Source organism: Protopterus annectens, chromosome 9.part0 (genome assembly GCF_019279795.1).
Source record: "Protopterus annectens isolate FY-2018-M chromosome 9.part0, PAN1.0, whole genome shotgun sequence".
Classification (NCBI taxonomy): Eukaryota; Metazoa; Chordata; order Ceratodontiformes; family Protopteridae; genus Protopterus; species Protopterus annectens.
The window spans coordinates 704899951-704925895 of NC_056743.1; positions in this window are offsets into that span (position 1 = coordinate 704899951).

Sequence of the window (25945 nt, forward strand, 5' to 3'; positions counted from 1 at the left end):
AGTAACTAAAAAATACTGTGATGTACTTTGCATGTGTGACTTCAAGCATTCTCAAAGCAAAATCAGCATATTAAAACAAAAACATTAAAGAATCAGAAAGCTGACAGAAGAAGTATTGCTACTGGCTTTCTTCCGATTGATGAAATTCAATTCACTAAATCAGCATTTGTTGAGATCGCACATTGAAAACAAACACACCAACAGTACACAACACCAACACTGTGTAGAATTATGTACCACATATACACACAACAAGGACACATACATGCCACCACGCTAATAAACACACTGGAACATTTTCTCAATAAGCCACATAGGAGACAAAGCCATTTACACTCTTACTTATATACTGACCCCTCATACCTTTGTGCTGAGCAAACTACTTAAATTAAATAATTAAGTAATGAAATAAATAGTAACTCACCTGTTTTGATTCCAGAACAGCCTGAAAGAAGCAGCAATTAATTTGCAAATAAATCCACCACAGTCCTCCTGATTGCATTGCTCTCTGTGTACTTTAAAAATAATTTGTCTTGTGCCAAAAAAAAAATGTTTTCAATCAAACTATACTATAGCCGGAAAAAAAGTTTACAATATGATCAGGTCCAATGCCGAAAACTGACTGACTGATTATCGCTCTTTTCCCAGCACATAAAGCCCGGGAAGAGAGCGACAACCAATCAGCAGCATTTGCCCAGCAAGCACGTCATGACGTGCCTGCGGACGCCGAGGTCGAGCCCCTTCCATGTCTATGCGGTTTGTGTCTCAACCGCATAGACTTCTGGGGAGTTCTGGGCATCACAATGATGCCTTCTTTGCTCCCCCGGGCTGCAATCAAAACATTGCAGCAAGAATTAAAAAAAATGCTGTTGCGCTTAGAAGCGCAATGCAAGATATCTGCGTAATTTCAGTCGGACTCGAAATTTAAAGTTTTAAAGAACAGATTTAAATTTTTTTTTTTTTATATTAAAAATAAAATAAACTAAATACTCAGCTGTCTAGCTGAGGGGGCTGCAGTCCGGCAGCCCAATGCCACGAGCCGCCCCTGGAGCCACGCCCCTAGCCTGAAAATCCATACTACAGAGGAAGTAAGATTTTGGCCTCTCTGCTTCTTGACATGCTGCATCACTGAAGTGTTATCTGTGTACACCTTTAAGGGGCATGGAGAAAACATGGGGTGAAAAGCTTGAAGGGCCAGAATCAGAGCTCTCATCTCTTTGATGTTGATATGGTCTGACCTATGATGAGGGGGCCAGAGACCTTGAACTTTCAGGTGACCAAAAGAAGCCCTCCCACCCCATGTCTGAGGCATTGGTGAACAGTTCTTGAGAAGGGACAAGAGGCTTAAAGGGCAGTCCTGGTTTGAGAGCAAACTGCACTACCACAGCCCTTCTATCTTTCACTAATTATATAAACCTTCACAGGAATGATAACCAATATGTATCAGCCATTTTTCTAGACCTCTCAAAAGCATTTGATATGGTCTCCCACTCCATTCTACTAGACTCACTAACATCATTATCCTTCACCTCCTCTACTATAGCCTGGTTCAGAAGCTACTTGTCTGACAGGCAACAATCAGTCCAGTGGAAAGGAACTCTGTCTACACAACTTCCAACCACCATAGGTGTCCCACAGGGCTCTATACTGGGCCCGCTGTTGTTCTCTAGTTTCACAAATAACCTCAAATGCTCTACACAACATGCCACACTCATACAATATGCAGATGATTCAACTCTGATCTGCTCCGCCTCATCTCCTACCACCCTACATACACTCACTCAAGATACCTTTATCTCAGTAGAAAAATGGATATCTGGGATCCAACTAATTCTGAATCCCAAAAAGACAAAACTGCTACTATTTACCCCTAATAGATAAAAAAAAAACCCTCTCCTTTACCATAACATCTAAGGACGACACCACCATCTCCCCTTCTAACCACACCAAACTTCTGGGCATTGAAATAGACAATAATCTCCACTTTGATGTTCACATCTCACATACCATAAAACTAGTACACAAAAAACTAGGCTCCCTATACAGGCATAAGTCCTTTCTCTCACAAAAAGCAAGAGTCACTCTTGCACAAAGCCACCTCCTCTCAACTCTATTATACGCAGCACCAATCTTTACCCAAATCAGACAATGTGACCTAGACAAACTAGAGTCATGCTACAATAAAATAGCCAAGTTTGCTACTAACTCAACCTATAGAACCCATCACTGTGCTGCACTAAAAGAACTAAAATGGCTTGAGCTATGACAGCTACTTAACTATCACCAGCTGGGCACAGTCTACAATATTCTCAAATATCCTGAAAAAAAACCCTCATTACCCAACCTACTTACTATCTATACTACAAACCGATACCTAAGATCCAGTGAAAAATCTCTCCTCTCCATCACCAAGGCTAACAATAATGCAGGGAAAGCGCTCTACTCCCACACCGTTGCCAGAAATTGGAACTCTCTTCCCCATCTGTGTCCACTGCCCCCTCCACATCCATATTCAAAAACTCCCTCAAATCGCACCTTCTTAGTACATGGTTATGCCCTTGTATCACATAACCCTACCCATACTACTATTAACTCCCCAAATTCCTCTCTGATCACATGCTGGAGCTCTGATCCTCTGTAGGCTTGGTCATCTGAAAGGGTACTTTTAACTGTAGAAGCTTACTTGATATATTTTCTTTTCTTACCAAAGTATGACTGACATTGTCTTTTTACCCATGTTCTATATCTTTTACCTGGAGTGTTTTTATGAATTCTTGTTATATTACTATGCTCAGCATACATGATGTAACCTGTTTTGTGTATTATGCTGGATGTACTGTATTTGTATAACTTGATGTTGGAGCTTTTCTCCCCGGGCCTCCGCTGAAAATGGACCTGGTCCAGTCGGAATTTCCTGGTTAACAAATGTAAAATAAATAAATAAATAAAATCCACCACTCAAATTCCTTCTTTACACAGGGAAGGAGCGATACACTGAAATCCAGAGGGTGATAATGCTGCAGACAAACTGACTTGAGGTACCATTGAAGCTTCCACATATGCAGTCTGGCAAGACAGAGCATTGGAATAGAAGAGACTACGAATCCCAGGGCCTGAAGAAACTCCCTGACTAGCATGGCAGTCAGAGGAAGAAGAGACTGAAAGAAGGCTGTCAGTGACAAAACATTTGGAGATGGAAGAGAGGCCAACATTACCACTGTCTGAATCCTGTATCCCAGATACACAGGATCCTGAGAGAGAGTTAGGTCAGACTTTTGGAAGTTGATAGTGAACCTCAGACTTTGAAGAAGAGAGATGGTGAACTCCAGATCCTAAAGGCGACTGGGAGAAGGTACCTGAAGCAACATGTCATCTAGATAAGGAAAAATCTGAATGCCTTGGAGCCTGCAGAAAGCAATCACAGGAGCTAGGCATTTTGTGAATATACTTGAGGCAGTAGAGAGGCCAAAGGGTAAAGCAGAGAACTGAAAATGAAAAGAAGACACAGAGAAACTTAAAAACTTTCATAAAACTGGGTGAATAGGGATATGGAAGTAAGCATCTGTCAAATCCAAAGACACCAGAAAAGTCTGGCATGCTAAAAGAGGAAACAGGGTTTGAATGGTAAGCATCCAAAAAGAAGGGACTTTGAGAAAAGTGTTGAGCAGGGAGAGATCCAGAATAGGTCTCCAAGTGCCCGCCTTTCAAGGAACCACATCTTGGAATAAAAAAACCTTTCCCACTTGGGAAGGGGGGAACAAGTTGAATGGTTCCTTGTTTCACCAGGGACCTTAGAACCTCTGGAAAATGAGGAAGTTGCTGTACAGGAGGTTGAGGAATCCCTGAAAAAAGGAGGGAGAGACTTTCTTACCATGATGTAACCCTAATGGATAGAAAGAACCCAAGAGTCTGAAGTGATGAGATGCTAATTTGGAAGCCAAAGGGAAAGCCAAAGGGACAAAGGAATCTGGTCTAAGAGAAGGGAGGGGAGCCAAATTGTCAATGAAAGGCAGGCATATAGATAAAGGAGGCTTATAAGCCACAGAAATCTGAAAAGCCTTAGCAGAGGAGGCACACCTAGCACCTTTCCTGCCCTTGGAGGCCTGGTGGGGGTTGCCTGCAAATAAAAGTAGATCTAGAAGGATAATTCTTCTGGAACTTACGGATAGGAGAGACAAAAATTTGTTTAAGGTCCTGCAAGGCTTTGCCTTTCTCTTGAAGAGACTTAAACAGGTCAGCAGTCCCAAAAAGATGTCTTTTTATCAAAAGGAGCATCCAACAATTTGGCCTTAAGTCCTCAGGCAGAGACTGGAAATGAAGCCAAGAATAATGCCTCATGACAGACTCAAAAAACACAGATATGGAAGCGGCATCAGCATCATAGCTACACTTAGTAGAGTGGTGAGCCACCTTAGCAGCACAACCTAAAAAAGATAAGGCAGAGAATTTGCCTTCAGAATCAGGGAGGTCAGAAATAACCTAACAAACTTGAGTAATCAAGGCCAGAGCATAGCTAGTCATGTGGATCTGGTAATTAAAAGCTCTAAAAGCCAAAACAGAAGTAGTGTAAATGTTCTTACCACTCCTCTCCATTGCCCTACTATCCTTATTAGAAAACAAAAGTTTGGAAGAGGGAAAGAGCATAGAAGGTTTGTCAGAAGAGATTGACACCACAGCAGCATCAGCAGAAGGACATTTAAATAAAAATTGACAATTCTAAGGAACCTTATAGAACCTATCAGGTTGCTTAGGAGCAGGAGGCGGAGAATCAGGACACTTGGAAGCAGCAATGAAGGTGTCTAACAAAGCAGCCAACACAGGTGGAACTGCAGAATGTTTAGGAGTATCCACCTGAAGCAACTCATAATATCTTCTCTGAATATCAGACACATGAGAAGAATCCTACTTACAGAATTCCATCATCCTTGCAATTGTGTCCCCAAAGGACAATTCCTCAAAAGGAGACTCAGGGCTAACAGGCTCCTCCTCTTTAGAACCATAAGCCAAAGGTGAAGGCATCTGTGAAGAATAGGACAAACACCCCTCAACAGACACTGAATCCTCATCTGAGGAATCCAGTTCCCTAAGATGTTTAGAAGGGGTAGAGTTCCAAGGAGAAGCAGGTACTGACACCCCTTGAAACTTCAAGGCCATCAAGGTAGAAAACAAGCCTTGAGTAAACTCTTGCCATTCCCTTTAAGGATCCTTAGGATGCACTGAAGCATGCCTTATTTTTTATCTTTCCTTGGAAGGGTCATCAGCCCTAACAAATAATGGACGTTCTGACCCTTGGTGAGATTCAGTAAGAGAATCCCGAACTTCCTCCCTGATAAATATCTGCAGAATCCCTCTAGGACCCTCTGAGATAATCACCTGTGTTTCCACCACAATGTCCGGAGTAGACACCTGCAAAGCCTTAGCGGATATATGAAAAGACTGATCCATGCCAGTGTCCAATGGGGTCACGGCAGAGGAATCTGATGTAGATGCCAAACGACTTACAGAGCTATTACTTGCTTCTAGATCAATGTCCGATGGAGGCTGGACAGCTAAAGAATCCGGGTGGGACTTCTTGGCCTTCTTCTGTCCTACCAGGAGTATCTCAGGGTTAAAGGATTCTACCATGGTACTCTGGGCTAACTGTTTAAGCTGTTGGTTTTCAGGATAAATGCCCCTGAAAGACAAACAGTTTCTGAGTGTCTTAGTCACAAACACCTTACTGATACTGCAAGAGGTATGGTCGTGGGAAGCACCCAAACAAAAAATACAATGTTTGTGAAGATCCTTATGGGGAATCTGCCACCCACATGGACATTTTCCCTTCCTGGATGACATGAACTATAGGTAGCAAAATAAAATACAAAACCAAGAAAATAAAAAAAAAAAACAACCCCAGCGGGGCATTTATCTGGCAGCTATATATTCAGCACAGCAACAAAGCATTCAGACCAACTAGCAATAATTGGGTTCGAACTGGTGGCAAAGAAGTTCTGGGTACCTGTGTCTGTACATCACTTTTATGCCCTACATTCTGTGTGGACACAATAAGTGTGAAATATGGAGCATACAGGAGCATTAGGCTTTGGTATACTGGCCGAGTGCCGGGCTGCCCTGAGTGGGAGATCTCTTTCATCTAGAATACTGCAACAGTGATGTAGAAGGACATCTATAGCTTTTACTAAAGAAATATAAATAGAAAATTCTTCAGCACAAACTTATTTTTACAGTAGCAGCATTCTTTAGATTCTAGGTCTTAAACTGGATTTTATAAGTCACAGCAAGTACAGAACCAATTAAGTTTGTGATATTTTCTAAACATTTATTCAGTTACACACATACTGCTGGCAGCATTTTATTCATCCAGTTGAGAGCTCTCATATTAGGCTAAGCAGTTATGTCTGTGCTACCTGGTTGTTGAAATTTAGCAAAACATGAAATTTATGATGATATAAGTGAATATTATAGGAGACGCAAGTAACCTGCCTAGACAGAGGTCAACTGTCAATACAATTGTGTTTGCCATTGTGTAAGCTTTAAGATTAAATCTTTTAATACTTTGTATGTAGCATGATTTTGGAATTATTGATGCAAACCTGAACAAGCAATACTTGACACCTAGTGGTGTCAGTAGGATGTAACAGCAGAGGCACCTGGAGGTGTCACTTTGCTGTAATGAGTTAATTTGGAGGCTAGTGGAAGTAAGGTCTCATTCTCAATAAGTTTAAGCAGCTGAGAGGTGAGTAGAAAGGCAGCATACTGTTTCACAGGTAGACAGCTTTTTTAATGGTTTTCCAATGGGGTTCATTTCTTCAGGAGAGAGAAATGAACCTTCATATGGAATTTGGGATGGTCTAAATGGTGGCTGCATTTCTTTTAGAGGCTGCAGCAATCAGAGGGAGACCATATTCTAGCTGAGCCAGTAGGGTACCCTTACCTATGGCATTTATACAGGGTCTGGAAGGAAAAGGGAGATAATAATAGCCCAGAGTAGGAGAGAGTTAATGGATTTTGGGTGTGTGTGGTCTAGGTGGAGATGGAAATTTAGGAAAGAGTCCAACCAAATCCCCAAGCATTTGAATGTAGTGATGTTTTAAGTAATGTTATTCAAATGATCGAGGATTTGTAGAGGTCTGGGAGGTAGAAGTGAGCTTTTGCCTAGTACTAAAATACTTTGTTTGTGTTTTAGTGGAGTTAATCAATAATTGTTTGTTGAGAAAAAAAGTCCAGGGGGGATGAATTTACTTTAAGGGAGTTAAACTGGCAGTTTAGATTGAATGCGACCTTGTTGCCTGGATTAAATGAATCAGTAAATCTTATGCCTGTGTTAAGGAAAAGAGCACTACAAATTTAAACCCTATCGGCTTCCCTTCTCTTTTCCTTATTTCATTAGTGGATTGCAATACTATATTGAGTGCCCATTGCAACTGAGCTTTTACTGCTTTCAGCCATAAGGTTTTTATGTAATGGGATTCATGAGTGCAAGATAGTATTCATATTTCTATATATTTTTTATTGTCCCACACTATTTTTTTACTTAGATTTTTAACAAAGGTAATATGCTTATGTGTTGTTGAGTTAAGTGGTCTTTGATCACTGTGGCAGGAAATGCAAATGGCACTCAAGCATGTAACAAGTAATTATGTTTTAATGATTTTTTGTTCTGAAGAAGTCCCTAGTTCAACAGGGATGAAAGCGCTTAACCTTTTAATAAAGCTTCTTTGTTTTTCACTGGCTGTGTGTATTTTTGGGGACTGCCCCACTCTGTGAGGTTTTTGGGTTTCAAGTTTTGTTTGGCTTCACAGTTAGCGCTAGTTTTGTTATTCAGTAATTGTTTATCATTATCCTACTCAATAAGAACATGAAAATCAGCTGGAGCTTCAAATTCAAAGCGGGAAAAAGAATGGCTGGAGTGGAATAAGACCACGTCATCCGCATAAAGCATAAGAAAAAGATGGGGTAAAAGAGCAAGATAATTTCTTAATGTAGACGGAAAAGAGGAGAGGTGCTAAAACATATCCTTGGGGATGCCTTTCTGCAGAGAGCTTGGTGCAGAGGTTAATGAGATGAAATTTTCTGAGAAGTAGCAGTTAAAATGTAGCTTTTGAACCAGGGCAATGTGTCATCATTAATGCCTGTTCCAGTGAGATGGTCTAGGTGAACTGAGTGACTGACAAGATCAAAAGCTCTGATGAGGTCAATAAAAATGGTTCCAGTAATCAGGACCTTGTCCATTCCATGAAGAAGGTTGTCGGTGAGTGTCCAGATAGCTGCAGATGTATTATGGCTGGACCAGAAGTCATGTTGATTTTGAGAATGAAGGTAGCACTACTGCATTACTACAGAGGGAAAGAGCAAAACTTGCTCTACTTGAGATACAGCAGACTGAGGGGAGATTTGATTTTGGATGACAAAGCCCATCACACTCCATCTTACAAAAATATTTGCAGCTAGCAAATGAGATAGGAAACAAAATGCTTAAGAATATTTCACAGTGGTTGCAACCCCACCCCCAGAAATAACAGCAGCAGGAGGAAATAATGCTAAATAGTATAATTAGGAAGTGGAGTAAACTGTTGTAATTTATAGTAGATGCTACATCATTGCATGATTCAAAAACAACTTAGACAACTTTGTAAAGGAAGAGGATGAAAATTTTGCTCATTAATCTTGATATGGTGAGTAAATGGATTTTGCGTTCCCCTATCTAAAGTGGGATTGTACTTAAGTAAAATACGTATTACATGGAGCTATGATCTACTTTTGAAGCATACTGCCATGCAAGCCTCAGTATGTATTCTGACTGGGGATGCCTAGTTAGACTGCATAGTGGAAACTATCACTATGCAACCAGCATGAACTAGTAATATATTCATTGCATAAGTTGGTGGTGCTATGCAGTTATGTCCATGGCAGATATACAGTGCAAAATATGTGCTACACATTGAGAGATATTTTCATGCCTGGTTCCATGGCACAGATGGATGAAGACCTGACTGTGATCCACACAACCAGGGTTCAGTTAGAGACTACAGCACTACAGGATCCACCCAGGAAAGGAGAGGAGTAAAAGGGCATGACCTGATCAGCTCTCCCAGAGGAAGGGGAGGGTTGCAGGCACTTGGAGAGCACATAGAGAGGGGTATGAGTTCTCTGGTACAGATGAAGAAAAACACTTCTCTTGCTTAAGGGAAGGAGATGGGGCTGCTTGCTGACAACATCCTTTGTGGAAAAGTAAGATGACCGGTGAGGTTAGCTCATTGTATGTCTTCCTTCTGCTCCCTAGATGAGCTTCTGTGGGTAGTTAGGGCTAAAGTGAAAAACATTTGAATCACGCAAGATGGCTCCCTGGATATCTTCATAGTTGTCTCTTGCCAGCGGATGGTAATGCATGTGTGGATATTCTGAGAGAGGATCTGATGGTTAGTAGGCAATGCGAGTAAAAAAATCATAAAAATATGCTTTCATGAGTTCCTCCCCATACAGGTAGTCACATCAGGTTCATGATGTTTACTTTCCTTTGAAATCTACCCTACCAGTGAACCTATGCAACTATTTGGGACCTGGACACTTCATAGTAACTGTACTTGTCAAGTTGCTTTTCATCAAGTCTCATCTATTGAGCATCCAGTTGTAAAGAAAACAACTTTACTGCCTTGTTCTTTCAGTTTCTGGAATGAAGTTTTTTTTGGGTTAAGGCACTGGACACAAATATTTTTCCCTCTTCAGGTTACAGCAGTATATTTTATTCATTTATTGAGTTGTGAAACTGTGAGATTCACTTTTGAGACTATGAGTTTAGGTTATGCACACTTCAAGATACGATAGCAGACACACTTCATACTTTGATCTCATATGTGTTGGGCAATAATAATGGTAGATGTAATATTTAAGTTTTTGTGGAGAAAGGATTCAGGGAGAAGGAAAATACTACACATAGCCATTCCCAGAAATAACTGAAGTATTGCTTAACCTTAGAATCCCAGAAATTTGACTAACTGACTCATCCCTGTTAATAGTGTTCCATCTCATAAAATAATATACTTTACACTACAGTGTTTCGGGTGGACTTTGTACATTCACATGTATAAAATACATGTTCTCTTCATTGAGAGATGAAATGCACACCTCACTTCATCTGTGCAAAAATATTTACAGTCATTTATTATCAGTTGAGTGTAGTAAAATCATATACCAAAAGGGAGTTTATAGCTAACCAATAGCATGAAATAATTTTACTTGTAGACTTAGCTCGTAAGAGCTGCTGAATGAAGCTACTAATTACTGAAAAGCCCCCATAAAGACCTCATCTGGATGAAAAAGTAGCATCGAGTTAATTAGTTAGTTGCATGTGCAGGACTCAGAAGCTTCTCTGACACTGACTTCTACTTAGTAACTAGTGATACAGCGTAATCCTTGCAGATGACTGGCTTTCTCCCTTCTTTACTTTGCTTTGGATTTCCCCAGTCATTGCATACATTTCAGATGACTAATTCACATCCCTTCTGGCTCATCAGTATTGCTTCCTTAAATTAGTCCTCAGGGAACACTGTTCCTTCATCCACCAGTACTTGATTCATGGCCAAAGTAAAATGTGTCTGATGCAGGCACTGATATCCATGTTGACTGAGAATAAACAAAATTGCTTTCATTTTTTTAATGTCAGGTCTTCCTCACTAAACATTTCCTGCTTTTTAAAGCTAAAACAAAGTTAACAAATCAAAACACGTTGCTCTAAGTATCTCGCTAACTAACCTATGTCTCTTTTCTAATGTCTGAAGTGCCTTTCATACAATACGCCTACCTGATTAACAAATGTAAAATCAATCAATTAGTTAATTGATAATACATTTTGTCTGCTATAATTAAGTAGTGATTGATTGTAGATGCTTTTTTACCTATATATTTATTATACTTAATCAAAGATTCAGAGTATAATCAAATTTAAGTTAGGTACTATATATACCTTAAAATGTTTTTCTTTAAGTTTGCTTGTTGGCCTGTAAAGTATTGTGCTCTTCAAAATATGAAAGAGGTTCAAGGAGTCAATCGTCCAGTCAGTGAATTTGTGTAACGGGAAATAACATGCATAATTGGAGGAGAGAAGGGGCAAAAATTGATGAAATAGTGTCTGATGTAGCAAGGTAGTTAGGAGATTGGGGGGGGGGGCAGATAGCTGAGAGCAGAACTGTAGCTAGGTCATCTTGTGCCCAGGCAGTTCCCCAAACTCAGATTTACAAAGCAAATAAATAAATGAATAATAAAACAGCAAGAAAAAAAAAAAAAAAAAAAGGAACGTGGTCTTGTACCTGTAACTGTACCAAGTTACTTGCTATAGGTGTAACAAGAACCTCACTATATACTGAGCTTCTGCTGTAACAGTGAATGAAGAATCAGCATTCATTTATGAAGCTGCCTGCAATACTATTCATAAATCAGTGCTGGTAGCGCACATGACCCCACTGGCACTTGCCAGTTACATCCACTAACAGCTTCTGCCCTGTTTCCTTGCCCATAGTTATGTCTCTGGCTGCGAGTCAGGACAGGTTTTATAAGACAGGTTTGCAAAAGAAGAGAAGGAAAAAAAGAGAAGAAAAGCAGGAGAAATAACTTCACAGAAGACAGCTGCACTCTGCTCTGCAAGCAATACTCAGTTGTAGCCACACCATGATTCAAAATAGAGGAGAAGAGGGATGTACCCTTTACAGAGACAGAAACGCAAGCAGTTACGTGTTGAGGCAGCTCATCAGACTAGCTGGTATACACTGTCACGACGCATTTCATAGTGACCATCAGTCCTTTTCATATTCAATAATGTTTGTACCCGGGTGGATCAATAGAGTGTTTTCCAAGAACGCTAGCGGAAAACACAAACTGCTACAATGTTAGGAAGATCCTGCGTTTTTGTATTTGCGGTTTGCATGGTCTATGTTATATTTAATTAGTCACAAAAAAACAAAGGGAGAGAAAAAGTAAACAGAACACGTTAATGATAAGGTAGACATGTTTGTTACAAGGTGCAGTAGTTGATTTTTTCCTTTTGCATTTTTGGGGTGCGTGATATTAGCATAAGTTGATTTTGAAAGTCTTGAACCTTTAGTTAAAAATCTTGAATCTTTGGAATGTATCAAGTGTAATAGGATTACAGAAGGATCAGAGTAATGTAGCAGAGAGCCTTACTATCCTGTGTTTCTGCCTTGAACCTAATTTACATCCCTGTCCCTGGCAATGATATCGTTCTGAGGGCCAGATACACCCAGTTCAGTACCCTGCAATGAGAATAATTAGCTTCTACAGTAATAAGTCTCATTATCCATGCCTAGTATAACTCAGTCCTACCCGAGGATACAACAGAACTGTCAACTCTGGGCAAAGTTGTATGGCAACTGTTGTATTGCAGGCTTGGAATTAGCACATCCATGAGACTGTCCTACACAGCAAGATGACCTGTAGGGCAGATGGGAAAATGCTTTCTTAGGAAATCGGTACAGCATTCAGATTAATTTTATGTATTTGCCATTTGTTTACCAGGAAAGTCTGTCTGGGATCGCCATTTTCAATGGAAGCCCAGGGAGAAAAGCTCGACATTGACATAATATGATTACAGTTAAATAAAGTTATTCATAACCTAATATTGAAGAACAACATATTAACTAAGCAAAAATTCAACTTCAGTTCATACAGTGTGAACCTATAAGTACACAGTGAAAATATCTGAACATTTATAACAATTTGAAAAAGAATATTGTCAATAGTTAAAATGTTCACAAGTTGCAGTTCATAGACCTGACATTAAAAAAACTGAGTACATTGTGAACATCAATGACTAGATAATATAGCCTAGGCAAAATTATATTTGTCCTTTATCAAAGAAATGGACTATGTTTGGAGAGAAAGAATTAATAAAAAAGTATGCCGGGAAATTGGGAATGGAAGGTGGGAGGGACTAGTTCATCCAGTTGGGGGGTAGTGCAGGAGCAGAGCTTTTATTTGTATAAAATGAAAGCTTGTTTGATTTTTATCTGGAGATACAACCAGGAAATTCAGCCTTAAAATCAGGGTGTATCAAGTTACTCTCTTTGTGTTGCTTGACACCTCCTCCACCCTCATGGTATCAGTTAATAATCTTTGTTGTATGGCTTGTTTACTTCTGTCTCCTTTTACTCATATAATAATTAGTTGTTGACAGTTGTCTTTGGCCAGAGAGGGCAGGTAGTAAAGCTGACATGCTCATGTTGATTTTACTTAGGTTATTTTTATTGCAGAAAAATACTCATCTAAGTTAAATCATTTATAAGTAGATTGTATTTATTATTGTGGTTACTTTGTTTAATTGTAGGTTATTATTGTTCATAGGTTCATAGGTGTGTACTAGGCTAATGGCCTTGGAGCCTTTACAGGCCTAGTCCATAGAAGTGCCCTGGCATCATGCCACCCGACGTTAGTTCCCAGTGCTTCTATCAAGTAGAGCCACTGGAGTGCTCCCCGGGGTGAACTTTCTATTTCACATCCACTCATCAAGATTTCTCTTGAAGAGGACCAGTAAGATACTCTGCTTGACATGTATGGGAAATCTATTCCAGAGCATGGGCAGTCTCTATTGGTAGGCTACTAGATAATTTAATAGTTTATTTATTTTTTAAGTCTTCTGGTTACTACAGTTGCTTTATTTAGTAGGACTGTTTTATCTTTATTTTGCATTCTCTCTGTTTAATGAAATTATTTAAATACAGCAACTATAAAACAGGATCATTACATTAATGGGTACAATAGCGAAACATCTGAAAATATTGTGGTGGATTGGAATGGAGTAGCAGGAGAACAGAACAAAATTTGAGAGCATAAAACTTAGAAACTGAATGCTTATTGTACTGTAAATCCTATGGTATAATAATCTAGGCTTGGTCTTTAAAATAAAAATAGATTTATTAACATCTGTGTATAATACATAAATGACTGGGTATTCATAAAAATGCTTTGGTAAAACATTTTGGGACATTGGAAAAGGCTTAAGGAGGGCACTTTGGCCACACTGTTTTTTATCACATGGCCAGAAGACATAGTTAAGACTGAGGGTGCCAAACAACCTCCCACTTATGCTATCAAACGGGGCATGTCTTCTAGCTATTTTTGGTTTCAAGAATGACACTGTAGTCCCCTCTTTAACCTATTAAAAATGATGGTTTTATATCAGGTTGAAAGTCATTTCAGCTTTGTGTCTAAAGATTGAGTGAATGAAGCCACAAAAATAGATATCATTTGCAAGCATTCAATATCTTTATCTTTACTGACATGGGACTTCACCACTGTTACCACTGAACTTTGAAGGCCCTATGTAAGACCCTTAAATGAAGGAGCCATAGGAATAGTCACTGCCATTAGAAGTAAAATCTTAATGCTGCTGAGACCATAGAGGCCAACTTGAGACTGTAGTGCAGATATCCTGCCTGGAAGAAGAGTTACTTTGCAAGACAATCAAGACAGTGCCCAAACAGCAACCTACAAAAGTCAGTGCCTTTGACATCTCCAACTGTCAAACTTCAGCTTGGCAAGCTAAGAACTTGGTTATATTCAACTGGACGTATAAGAGAATTTAAGTACCTTTTTATGCACTTTTTTTTTTTAAAAAATACAGTATTTAAATTGATTTAAACTGTGTATGAAGGAGTGTTGAAGGTATTTTTAACTGGTTATTCTGCTCTTCAGTAACTTGAACTAAAAGCTAGTGTTGGCTGAATTTTATTATTTGCTAGTAATTACAGGTGTGGGGGTAGCCACATTCATTGATTTCCTGTCCTTGCATATTTAAACTGGTGCATGTGAAATAATTCCTGCTTTAAAACTTCAGCTTGGCAAGCTAAGAACTTGGTTATATTCAACTGGACGTATAAGAGAATTTAAGTACCTATTTATGCACTTTTTTTTTAAAAAATACAGTATTTAAATTGATTTAAACTGTGTATGAAGGAGTGTTGAAGGAATTTTTAACTGGTTATTCTGCTCTTCAGTAACTTGAACTAAAAGCTAGTGTTGGCTGAATTTTGTTATTTGCTAGTAATTACAGGTGTGGGGGTAGCCACATTCATTGATTTCCTGTCCTTGCATATTTAAACTGGTGCATGTGAAATAATTCCTGCTTTAAAACTTCAGCTTGGCAAGCTAAGAACTTGGTTATATTCAACTGGACGATAAGAGAATTTAAGTACCTTTTATGCACTTTTTTTTAAAAATACAGTATTTAAATTGATTTAAACTGTGTATGAAGGAGTGTTGAAGGAATTTTTAACTGGTTATTCTGCTCTTCAGTAACTTGAACTAAAAGCTAGTGTTGGCTGAATTTTGTTATTTGCTAGTAATTACAGGTGTGGGGTAGCCACATTCATTGATTTCCTGTCCTTGCATATTTAAACTGGTGCATGTGAAATAATTCCTGCTTTAAAACTTCAGCTTGGCAAGCTAAGAACTTGGTTATATTCAACTGGACGTATAAGAGAATTTAAGTACCTTTTTATGCACTTTTTTAAAAAAATACAGTATTTAAATTGATTTAAACTGTGTATGAAGGAGTGTTGAAGGAATTTTTAACTGGTTATTCTGCTCTTCAGTAACTTGAACTAAAAGCTAGTGTTGGCTGAATTTTGTTATTTGCTAGTAATTACAGGTGTGGGGGTAGCCACATTCATTGATTTCCTGTCCTTGCATATTTAAACTGGTGCATGTGAAATAATTCCTGCTTTAAAACTTCAGCTTGGCAAGCTAAGAACTTGGTTATATTCAACTGGACGATAAGAGAATTTAAGTACCTTTTATGCACTTTTTTTTTAAAAAATACAGTATTTAAATTGATTTAAACTGTGTATGAAGGAGTGTTGAAGGAATTTTTAACTGGTTATTCTGCTCTTCAGTAACTTGAACTAAAAGCTAGTGTTGGCTGAATTTTGTTATTTGCTAGTAATTACAGGTGTGGGGGTAGCCACATTCATTGATTTCCTGTCCTTGCATATTTAAACTGGTGCATGTGAAATAATTCCTGCTTTAAAACTTCAGCTTGGCAAGCTAAGAACTTGGTTATATTCAACTGGACGATAAGAGAATTTAAGTACCTTTTATGCACTTTTTTTTAAAAATACAGTATTTAAATTGATTTAAACTGTGTATGAAGGAGTGTTGAAGGAATTTTTAACTGGTTATTCTGCTCTTCAGTAACTTGAACTAAAAGCTAGTGTTGGCTGAATTTTGTTATTTGCTAGTAATTACAGGTGTGGGGTAGCCACATTCATTGATTTCCTGTCCTTGCATATTTAAACTGGTGCATGTGAAATAATTCCTGCTTTAAAACTTCAGCTTGGCAAGCTAAGAACTTGGTTATATTCAACTGGACGTTAAGAGAATTTAAGTACCTTTTATGCACTTTTTTTAAAAAATACAGTATTTAAATTGATTTAAACTGTGTATGAAGGAGTGTTGAAGGAATTTTTAACTGGTTATTCTGCTCTTCAGTAACTTGAACTAAAAGCTAGTGTTGGCTGAATTTTGTTATTTGCTAGTAATTACAGGTGTGGGGTAGCCACATTCATTGATTTCCTGTCCTTGCATATTTAAACTGGTGCATGTGAAATAATTCCTGCTTTAAAACTTCAGCTTGGCAAGCTAAGAACTTGGTTATATTCAACTGGACGTATAAGAGAATTTAAGTACCTTTTATGCACTTTTTTTAAAAATACAGTATTTAAATTGATTTAAACTGTGTATGAAGGAGTGTTGAAGGAATTTTTAACTGGTTATTCTGCTCTTCAGTAACTTGAACTAAAAGCTAGTGTTGGCTGAATTTTGTTATTTGCTAGTAATTACAGGTGTGGGGTAGCCACATTCATTGATTTCCTGTCCTTGCATATTTAAACTGGTGCATGTGAAATAATTCCTGCTTTAAAACTTCAGCTTGGCAAGCTAAGAACTTGGTTATATTCAACTGGACGTATAAGAGAATTTAAGTACCTTTTTATGCACTTTTTTTTTTAAAAAATACAGTATTTAAATTGATTTAAACTGTGTATGAAGGAGTGTTGAAGGAATTTTTAACTGGTTATTCTGCTCTTCAGTTATTCCCACCCACCCGCCCTGTTTTTGTTTTGGTGTTAATCTTGGTGGCATTGAAACTGCCCGCCCCTCAGCCTGCCTCTGGGCCCATCTCATTTGCTCACTCAACTGAGTGCAGTGGGATCGTGTTCTGATTTCAGGCACTCCTACTGTGTGCAAAGAGAGCATCTGGGAAATAGAAAAAAAAAAATTAAGCTTATTTCCTGCCTTTCTTGTTAAGTGGTACAGACTATTTGTAGGCTTCTGAGCCCCCAAGCCCTTCTGTGTTTGAGGGAAGCCTTCTAGCTTGTTTTTTTTTTCTTGTAACTAGCCAGTTTTCTAGTTTCAGCACTCAAATCTGTTTCTTTGATCTCAGCACTTGTTCAGAAAAAAAAAAAAAAAAAAATTTCATCTGCTTTTACTGTACTTGTGTTTTACCTACTTCTTTTTACTTTTGCATCATCTTAAAATACTCAATTGTATTTATTACTGCTTGGTGTAACTCATTCTAAGCCTTTTGGTTTAAACACTTGGGCTTCGGACCAGTTAGTTGTTTTGCACTGAGAGGTTTGTGGTCTGCACTGTTGTGGCAGAACAGGTAGCTTACATCCTTCTAGGTTGAGAACTGCTGATTGAGGGCTCAGTGTCTGTTATTCTAAAAGTGTATTAATTCTGGTTTAAGCACTTGGGCTTTCAAGCCAGTTATTTTACATTAAGAGGGTTCGTGGTCTGCACTCTTGTGGGAGGAGAGGCTGGACTCTGCCCTTCTGAGCTGGGAATTTCTGGTTAAAGGCTTATAGTGCATGCATATCTGAACTGTTTCTTACTGAAGTTGGTGCCTTGTTTGCTGTGGCATAGACTGGATTCGGGCCTGCTGGATCTAGCTTTGTTTGTGTAACTTGAGCACTAATCCAGACATTCTCTAAAGTATTCAATGGTATTTATTACTGCTTGGTTGTAACTTGATTAAAGTGTAGCTATCATTCAAGTCTTTTGGATTAAGCACTTAGGCTTCAGACCAGTTGTTTTACATTAGGAAGGTTTGTGGCAAGCACTGTGGTGGCAGGACAGGTAGCTTTCATCCTTCTAAGTTGGGAACTGCTGATTGAGAGCCCAGTGTCCAAGTGTATTAGTTCTGGTTTAGGCACTTGGGCTTCAGGCCAGTTATTTTACATTAAGAAGGTTCGTGGTCTGCACTCTTGTGGGAGAAGAGGCTGGACTCTGCCCTTCTGAGCTGGGAATTTTCTGGTTAAAGGTTTATAGTGCCTGAATATTTGAACTGTATCTTACTGAAATTGGTTCACCTTGTTTGCTCTAGCATAGACTAGATCCAGGCCTACTGAATCTAGCTTTGTTTATATACTTGTTGTTTGTTTGCTTGTTATTTCCCTGGAAGCTAATTCACCTAATACGCAACTTCTCAGCGCTTCTGTGGATCACTAGTGATATCTGCATTGCTTACTGTACTTATTTTCTTGTTTCACTTGAAAGAAAGTTACTGTTTGTCGTTTTTGCATTTAGTTACTTGTATCACATTGCACTCAAGTTACCTGGCACGTGCTCACTAAAGCAATTATATAAGTCAGCACTAAAAATTAAAAGCACTACACCCTCACTCCCCACTGGCCCTTGTTTTCAATTAAGGATTTCCCAATATTATTCTAGCATGTCCAAAGGTCAGTTGTCAATCTCCTCTCCAGTCCAGCTGGTGAATCTGGGAATCTTGAGGCAATGTTATAACTGCCTCATGTACACAGACAACCCTCTCCTCCTCCCACATAACAGAAATACTTGCGAGAGATGCAGCTATTTAGCCAAACTGGAGGCTGAGCTCTCTCAACTCAGGACTGGCAAGACCAGACAGGAGGAGAAGGCAACTACACACACCACAAAACCAGCCTCACATAATGCTACCACTCCACTGAATCAAACACATAAACATACAAAGACATACTCGGAGGCTCTGAGTAAAATTTACCTAAACAGCAGAGGCCTCCAAAGCAGACACCCAAACAACTGCTACCTCAAGACACCCCACAAGCAACACATAAACCACAAAAGCAGTGTGCAAAGCAGTCACAGCCCTTAAGGCCAAATACAACACCAAACATACTTGTCATAGGTGACTCCATAGTCAGACACACTGACGTCCCACTCACCAGGCTGAACAAGGAGAGGGTCACAGTAAGCTGCCTATCGGGCGCTAGAATCCGCCACATAACACAAGCACTCGGGTCACTCCACAGCAAGTACAAATATGACACAGTCATTGTCCATGCTGGTGTGAACGACCTGAGACGTACCTCCCTGGACTGCATGAAAAGAGACATAGAGGAGCTCTCTGATTATGTAGCCCAGGCAGGTATGACCCTAACCCTGAGCAGTATCCTTCCTTCACCAAGAATGATGCCACAATATAGAGACAAGATGATCAGCTTTAACAATTGGCTTAATGTCTGGTGTCATTCAAAGGGGATCCAGTGTCTGTCTGCCTGGGATGACATGCTTGACAAGCCACGCTGCTCCGCAAGGGACGGCTTGCACCTGTCACCCCTGGGATTCCGGATATTGGCTAAGGCTCTTGCCACCCCATAGTGCTTTTAGGCAAGGCTCAAATTCTAAACCTACCACCCTAGAAAACAAAAATGGGAAGAAATTGAGGGTAATGCTGCTCAATGCCAGAAGTCTAAATCTCAAAATGCACGCACTCGAGGCCCTTCTCAGTATGGAGAACATCGATGTCTGTGCTGTAACTGAAACCTGGTTCAAGGCTCCTGACTGCACGCGGCACCATTTGGTTTTACCTCATATCATGCATTCCGCCCCAAAACCCGGACCACTCCACAAAAGGAGGGGTGTATCCATATTCATAAAGGATACTCACACCTCCAGGTTGGTGGCAACGCATGAAGCTCGGAAACCATCCAGGTGCAACTAACAATAGGCAAAACTGCTCTACAAATTGTAGCATGCTACAGGCCACCCTCTCAAACTCAGGAACCCCACACAGCCTTCCTGAAGACACTGGAGGGTATAAATGTATCTCCAAACACCATCATATTGGGTGACTTCAACTACCGAATATAGACTGGGAACATTACTCAAGCCCTAACTTTCTAGCCCAACGGTTCCTGGAGTTCATAAATTCAAATGCCATGGAACAGCTAGTCACTGTTCCCACGAGAGGAGAAAATATACTAGATCTCATTGTCACAAACATGGGGACAAAATGCTCCACACCGAAGTATATCCCTCATTGGTGAGATCTGATCATAAACTAATCTCACTGGAAATCCACATCCGCCCCCACCCCAAACAAAAAGACCATAGTGAAGAACTTCTCTAAAGCAAACTTCACACTACTCAAGACTGGTGTGGTATCCTTCAAGGTCCCTGAGTCAGAGGAAACCACAACCCAAGCTGCGGAAGCCCTTACAAATGCCTTCTATGAACACCTCCAGGACTGCATGGATCAGGCAATCCCAAATAAAACCAAGACTCTTTCCACAAAGGGCAAACATCCAGTCTGGTGGACCCCAGCCATTAACAAACTTTACAATAAGAGGAGAAAGCTATTACATGATAGAACAAAATCCATAAAAGGGAAGTCACCCCTGATCATTATTAGTAAAAAAATACGAGCACTCATAAAATCAACTAAGGCCAATTTTGAGAGAAAAATTGCCATGGATTCAAAGGACAATCATAAGGCCTTTTTCAGCTATGTTAGGAACCTGGGTGGAAACTCACAGATATGCTCAGAATTAGTCCAAAATGATACAAAAATCACTGAACCCACAGACATTGCCAACATACTGGCAGACAGGTTCAGTGCAAACTTCACCCCCCTCCCTCCCCCTAAAGGAGAGATAACTATCCCAGCCGAGTGTAGCCTCCCGGACATCTCAAATGCGCAGGTGAAAGCTGCTCTCTCTAAAGCTAAAAACACAGCATCAATGGGACCGGATGGTGTCCCCGGCTGTGTGCTACACGAGCTAAATGAGGAATTAAACCCGCACATAAGGCAGCTGTTTAATCTCAGCCTTACCACAGGATACATGCCCAAGGAGTGGCGTACGGCAACTGTGGTCCCACTCCACAAAGGTGGCGCCTCACGGACCCTGGTAATTACCGCCCCATAAGCTTAACAAGTCTAGTCTGCAAAGCTATGGAGAGGATCATAATGGAGCTCATAAACAAAGATATAGGGGACTTGCAGACATTGGACCCAACCCAGTTTGGCTTTGTCAAGGGAAGATCATGCCTTTTGAACTTGGTCGACTTCTTCGAAATAGTCACCAAGGCCATTGATGAGGGAAAGGCAGTCCATACAGCCTACCTTGTCCTTGCAAAGGCTTTCGACACAATACCCCACTCGGGTATTGTAGAAAAACTTACCAGCTTAAATGTAAACCCATATGTCACAAGATGGGTTGCAAACTGGCTTAAGGACAGAACCCACAGGGTTAGAGTTGCTGGCGCTGTGTCAGACTCCAAGCCGGTCACAAGTGGTGTCCCACAGGGCTCGGTCCTTGGCCCCCTATTGTTTGGCATCTACTTCTCAGAAGTACAGGCCAACATGGGAGGACTTTGGCTGACAAAGTTTGCAGATGACTGCAAACTGGGCGCCATAGTGGAAAGTGCATCGGACACTGATATCCTTCAGAAGGGACTCACGGAAACAGATAGCTGGTGCCAGAGCCATGGCCTGAAGTTAAACGCCAAAAATGTATAGTCATACCCTTCGGGAAAAACAAGGTAACCCCAAGCTACCATATAGGTGGCAATCCACTAAGCACAGAAGAGGTTATCAGGGACCTGGGGACCCAGGTTGACAGTGGCCTTTCTTTTGACACTCACATTGCTAAAGTGGTTAGAAAGACCTTCTACATTGCCCACCTGATCATGAAGGGATTCACATCCAGATCTAGTGAGGTCATTGTTCCCCTGTACTCTTCACTTATCAGACCAATGATCGAGTACAATGCCCCATTCGGGATGTATCTCACCCGACATCTGCAGCAATTGGAGAGACCCCAAAAGTTCCTCACCAAAAGGATAAAGGGACTCCAAAATCTGTCATATGCTGCCAGATTGAAGAAACTCCAGCTCTATTCAGTCGCATACCGTCTGCTCAGAGGTGACATGTGCCTGACATACAAGGCCATGTCCAACCCGGAATTAATGGACATGCTCCACCTCAAAAAATCCAAATCCACCAAAACCACTAGAGCAAGCGACTTAAACCTTAGCACGGATATAAATAGGACGTGCTGGAGGGATAGATTTATCACTCAGAGACTCCCTATGCTGTGGAATAAAATCCCGGTCCATGTGAGGCAGAGCACCTCGCTGACTCTGTTCAAGAGAAATCTAGACCTGTGGATGGGAGATCGTAGGTTTACCCCGGGAATCATCTCTGGGTCACTGCTAGACAGAGGCACAACAAACTAATGGGCACAGTATTTTTTCATATAAGGGGTGGCGTAAGCCACAATAATTTGGGCTAGGCTTATAAATGCCTTAGGGCAGATAGCCTAGTATAAACCTATGAACCTATGAACCTATAATCTGTATTGGCCACTGTTTCTCCAGATCAATGATTCTCAAGTGGGGTGCAAGGACCAATCATCTGGATGTGGAAGAATCTTCATTCCCTGCAGTCTCTGGTGGCTTTCCACATTTGGCTATTGTTAAGAGAAAAAGTTTTAAAAACATACTGTTATTTGTCTTTTTCCTGTTCTTGCAAAGTGAACATGTTATTTGTTGGGATATGCCTATCAAAGATGGGCCTCATCTGTGAACAAAATGCAGCATTGCTTATGAACCTGAATGATATCTGTTTTCTGCATTTCAGAATAAAGAGATTTGGTTATATCTCAGTGAAGCCTGGGATAAGGACGCACGGCCGAGTAAGAGTTAATTTACTGAGGCAGGCTGTGTGTCCTGGAAAATTTGAGCTACCATTGTTGAATTGAACATTTTGTACTTCTTGAACTTTCTGTACTAACTGTGGGTTTGAGGTAATTTGTGATAAACATGTTTTTCCTATATGTTTTTCATAGCCAACGGTCAGAAATGTAACAAAAAGTTGTTTTGTTTGCAGTATAAAAGTTGATGTCAGTAAACAAGTTGATCAGATCAGAGGAGATCAGATCAGTCCAGACTGGACATCTTGGCCAACATGCTGTGTAATCTGGTTAGCTGCTAATAAAGGAAAATTCATCACCTGAGGCAGATGCGAATCGTTTGAATTTTTTTCTTCTGACATTTTGGTCCTTTGAGCCGGAACCCTCTACGAAGATACGGATCAGACTGACAGAGAGACCGAAAAACCTGTGCAGGTGAGGGTTTCTCATCTTAAGATTCCCTCGACTGAAAGTCCTCTGACTGATTTGTCATTGAAAAGAGGCCGGCCGCTCTCTGATCCCTATCCAAGGGACGGTTTCTGAAAGAAAAGGGGAAACGGAGTCTCATCTGGTTCAGGTAGGATGAAAAATAAATTTCTTTTAATTTAATTTAATCTTGTCGACAAGGTTTTATTTTTAGTTAAGAATGGGTAGGATTACTTGTTAAGATTATTTTGTTAGGGTCACCCGTTAAGATAGTCCCATTTTATAATAACCCTGTAAAATAATTTTGATACAGTCCTAAATACCTGAAAAATAAAAAAAAAAAAAAAAAGGGAAGGTAAAATAAGAAATCTAGGGGAAACATGGGTTCGAGTTGCTGCAAGTGTGAGAGTGATGCCTGTTTAAATGTTGATGCTAAGTATATGAAAGGTTTAAACAAAAATAATGTTAAATTTTTGAAAAAGTGGAAGTCGAGATATGATTTTGATGGTACACTGAATAAGAATGCTTGTGCAAAATTGGTTAGAGATTTGAAAAGAGATGCGGGAACTAGAACTAAAAAACAAAGACAATTGGGATTTCCCCAAGCACAAAAATGGTTAGAAGAGGCAAATAAACGAGCTATGAAAGAAAAACAGTGCCAGGAAAAAGAAAAAATAATCAAAAGGGATCACTGGTGCCAAGTGGAAAAGTAGCTTTATTTTTAGGTAAGGAGGATGAGCATACAGTTTGTGCGGTACAAAGGCAGGCAACTGCCCCACTGTATGGGGAAATTGCTGCTGCTGTACCGGCGGAATCTCCTCAATATCAGTCTGAAGATGTGGGATCTGTACAGCAGGGTGGGTTATTGGCTGCTCAAGGAAACGTTGTGACCCCTCCAATTTACCCGCAAATTCCCGTAGTACCCAAAGTTGCTTTGCAACAGGTAGACCAACCTATGCAGTTAAGGTTGGGACCAGCAGGGCAAGGACGTTGGGCCATTAAACTTTCTGACCACTCAGAAGCCCTTCCCTTAATACAAGTTGCAAACCCACAAGCAGGGGATGTTGGACAAGAGCCAACTATTTTAGTTTATCGTCCCTGGGCTAGAGAGGATATAAAACGAGCTACAGATGGTATTCCTCATCCCAAGGTTAATTTTCAAAAGTTTTCTGAGGACATAGTTGGTATGCATTTAAGTTATCATCTAAATGGTTTAGAAGTAGAACAAGTAGTGCGACAAATCCTGGGTCCAGATTGGCACTTAGTTTGTGGTACTTGGACATGTAAGGCAGATGACACACTACATTAAAGCATAATTCTGGGGTGTTAGACACGCGAGTCACTGATCTGTTGAAGAGAATTTCTGATAAGTGGCAACCAAGAGCAGATTGGACAGTAATAAATCAGTGCATCCAAAATGATGATGGATCTGTAGATCACTATATTGTAAGATTGACAGAAGTGTTCAATAACCATTGTGGAATGATGATTCCGCAGGATCAGACTACTGATAGTCTGTATGAACAGCAATTGAAAAACGCTTTTCTTAAAGGTTGTAAGGCTCCGATAAATAGTTTTATAACTAAGCATATGGTTGATCACAGAACATGTAGACTGCAACCTTTGTTTGAATATGCACGGCATGCTGAGCGACATTTCAATTTAAAAAAGAAAAAGAAAGTACAAGTGTTAGCAGTAAGGGATGATGGTGGTATATTTTTGGTACAGGACCAAAGGGGGCAAGGGTACCGTGGTGGCGTACAAAGACGTGGGGGCCCGAAATGGGACACGTCGTATAAACAGGGTGGACATTCAGAGGAATATGAGGGGAGGTTAAAATGTGGAGAATGTTTTAAATGCGGTAGACGTGGGCACTTTGCTGCCGACTGCGAAGAGTGGCAACATCTCCCACAGCTTACGAACAAGGGCTCTGCATGACTATATGATAGTAAAGGAAGGTGCCAAATTCATTATTGTGATTATTGTAGAGAAGAAGAAAGCGAGAATGATTGTGATGATGATGAGGCAGACACTCTCTGCGATGAATGTCAGGACACCCAGGAAATTAAGGAAGGGCGGGATTGTGACTGTGAAGTCATAAACCTGGCACATTTGAGTATTGCTATGCATCTGGATCAAAAACCCATGATAGTTTTTGGTTGAGGGACAGAAAGTGGAGTTTTTGTGGTTCAGGTGCATCGCGTACACTTGGGTCCAGCGGTTCTACCCCAAACTGCGAAACAGATGAGTTTGTCTTTGTGAAAGCGGCAAACTGGAAAATCTATAAGGAACCACTGTCTCATCCTCTATTGTTCACAGATCCGCAAACAAACCAAACTATTAGGTGTAGGGTAATTATATTGAAAGTTTGTCCAGTTAATTTGCTGGGAAGAGATTTGATGCATTTGTTTGGAATAGCGGCAATTCCCACACCTAAAGGCATTGAGGCAAAAAGGTTAGCGGATGGCTTGGTGGTACAAGGAGTACAAGACTTGTTTTACTGGTATAGCCAGGACATGATTTCAAATGGGCCGGGG